General features: G+C 52.8%; 1 long non-coding RNA gene across 1 annotated transcript; it reads left to right on the top strand.

Moving 5' to 3' along the window:
• The first annotated feature begins 15 nt into the window (after positions 1–15).
• LOC117245556 lies at positions 16–1571 on the top strand. Its single transcript, XR_004500323.1, has 2 exons — positions 16–616; positions 1177–1571. It is a non-coding gene; the product is annotated as an uncharacterized LOC117245556 (long non-coding RNA).
• Positions 1572–2691: the final 1120 nt, after the last annotated feature.

Here is a 2691-nt window from a genome sequence, read left to right as displayed (position 1 = left end):
CCCTTCAAGGAAAAGGGAAAGAAAACAGTCCAGGAAGAGCTCTCTGCTCCAGCTAGCTGGAAATCCAAGGGGATCTGTGTCTTGTTGTCTGTCTGTGCTGTAGTCCAAACTCCCGATGCGGGGGGAGCAAGTGCAGTCTCTGATAACAGACTCGGTGCTTCTTCTCCACTCACTTTTACTCTGAGATGGAGTTTTAAGGATACAAAACCTATTTCTGGGCTAGGTGGATGAATGGGGATACAATTTAACATCACAATCACCCCGGGACAGTTCCTTTATCCAATCCCAGCAGTTTGGTTTCCAGCCCAAAGCTCTCGGAGGAGCCTCCTGGGCTCGTGGCTCCTTTACCCAGCAAACCTTCCCCAGTGTGTGAGGCACGAAGGATTTGGGTCCCTGGCAGCGGGGGGAGCCCTGGGATAACACATTCCCTGCTTTTCCATCGGCAGAGCACCTGTGATCCAGTGCCAAACCACTCGGAGAGCCTGAGCCACACTGTGACCGTGCCCCTGCAGGCCCCGCTGGGGACGCTGGAGGAAATCGCCTGCTGACCCCTCCCCACCACAGTGCCCATCCCGAGGAAGGAAAACTGCACAGGGAAAACAGGGACCCAGCTCAGGTTTGCACCGGGGGGAAAAACAAAAGATGGAAAAAAAAAAAAAATACTGGGAAAAAATACTGGAAAAAAAAAAAAAATACAGGAAAAAAAGATGGGAAAAATTATTAAAAAAATCTATTAAAAAATAAATAAAAAAAAGAAGAAAAACTCGCTATGCATTAAAAGAATATAAAGATAATATAAAAATATAAATTCTAAATATACTCTGCCCAAAGTGAGAGGCGCCTTGGACCTGACTCCTGTTGTCCTTTCCTCCTGGGGGGTTTGGGGCAGCAGCTCCCAGGCTGGGAGAGCTGGGAACGTTCACCTGGAAAAGGGAAACTCAGAGAAGAGAAACCTCAGAGCCCCTTCCAATGCCTAAAGGGGCTCCAGGAGAGCTGGAGAGGGCCTTGGCACACGGGATGGAGGGACAGGACACTTCTGGGCGTTGGCCAAGCCTGAGAAGCAGCAGCAGCAGATCCCAAAGGAAGCATCCCAAATATCCCGAGCGCTGCACGCCAGGGCTTATCCTGGCCACGGGATCCCTCAGCTGCCTCTCTCAGCTCTGTTCCTCTTTGCAGTCCCTGGGTTTCAGTGCCAGAAGGAGCATCCCAGAATTCTCCATTCCCAGCGCCGTAGGCTGAGAGTTTTAGAATAAAAGAGATCCAAAAACCGCCGCTCTCGGATTCTTCTCCCGGCCGCGTCCTGGGTGAGGCTGGGCAGAATCCCGAGCTCAGCCCAAGGTGAGCATCCCAGGAGAGGAGGCACAGGGGCTCCCTATGGATCATCCCAGTCCTGCTCCATTCCCTCTGCCTGCAGTGCCTGGAGAGCCCGGGAGCGGCGGGTGGGGTCGGGTTCATTCATTTCTTTCTTCATTTTTGGGGGGAATTTTTGGAATTTCCTTCTCCCATCCGTGGATTCTGTGCTTTCTCCTCGTTCTCCTGACTGATATTAAAGCTGGTCTTGTGGAAATGGCCAGGCTGTGTCATTCCTGCCTTGCCCACATCCCCAGTGGGAAGGAAGATCCCAGGAAAAGCCTTCCTGGGGCTCTTCCTCATCCCTTATCCCTCCTTTTCCTCTCCCACCACGTCCTCACACAGCTCTGGATGGGGTGGGAGTGGTGCCATGGCCACACTCAGCTGCATCCCTGTCTTCTCTGGGATGGGGATCTCCAGGATGTGCTGGGATCTCTGCAATCTCTTTGCTGACAGAGGTGCTGGAAACCTCCCTACGAGGCTTGGGAATTGTTCAGCCTGGAGAGGAGCAGCTTTGGGGTGACCCCACTGAGGCCTTCCTGTGCCTGAAGGGAGCCTGGAAAAAACATGGAGAGGGACTGGGGACAAGGGATGGAGGGCCAGGAGCCAGGGAATGGCTCCCAGTGGCAGAGGGCAGGGCTGGATGGGATATTGGGCAGGGATTGTTCCCTGGCAGGGTGGGCAGGCCCTGGCACAGGGTGCCCAGAGAAGCTGGGGCTGCCCCTGGATCCCTGGCAGGGGTGGGAATTCTTTAGGCTGCTTCCAACCCAAACCAGTCCAGGATTCTGGGAACTTTTCCTTTACTGATCTGCTTTAACTGGATCCAAAGCACAACAAGAGAATTGTTCCATCCTTGTGCATCCCAAATGTGTCTGCAGTGGCTTCATCCTTGGATCCAGGCACTAAGGGGCTGCTCTGCTGCTTCTCCTGCACTGGGAGAGACCTGGGAATTTTAAGAAACACCCTCAGGGAGAGATGAGGGTTTGAGGGGCCTGGAAAAGGGCCCTGATGGGGAGGGATGGGAGGAGATCTCATTTCCAATTCCAAACCTCATCAGGATTAAGGGTTCCTTCTCCAGAAAAAAGGAGATGATAAAGATCAGGAAAAGTTGTGAGGATTATCTGGAGATTCAGGAGGAAAAAACAAAGTTCAAACCCCCAGCACTGCCCCAGCTCTGCTGAGTGCCCCAGGAATTTCCAGGGAAAAGGGAAGCTCCATTATTTGCAGTAATTAACCCCACACTGTCTTGGAGCACATTCCAAGGAAAAGAGAAGGGAGTGGAAAAGGTACTGCAAGTCCATCCCACCCCTTTGGTGTTGCCATGGAGCAGGGATGGAGCTG

Source organism: Parus major, chromosome 27, assembly GCF_001522545.3.
Source record: "Parus major isolate Abel chromosome 27, Parus_major1.1, whole genome shotgun sequence".
NCBI classification, from domain to species: Eukaryota; Metazoa; Chordata; class Aves; order Passeriformes; family Paridae; genus Parus; species Parus major.
Note: the sequence above shows the minus strand (reverse complement) of the source record. Positions and strands in the feature narration are given on the sequence as shown.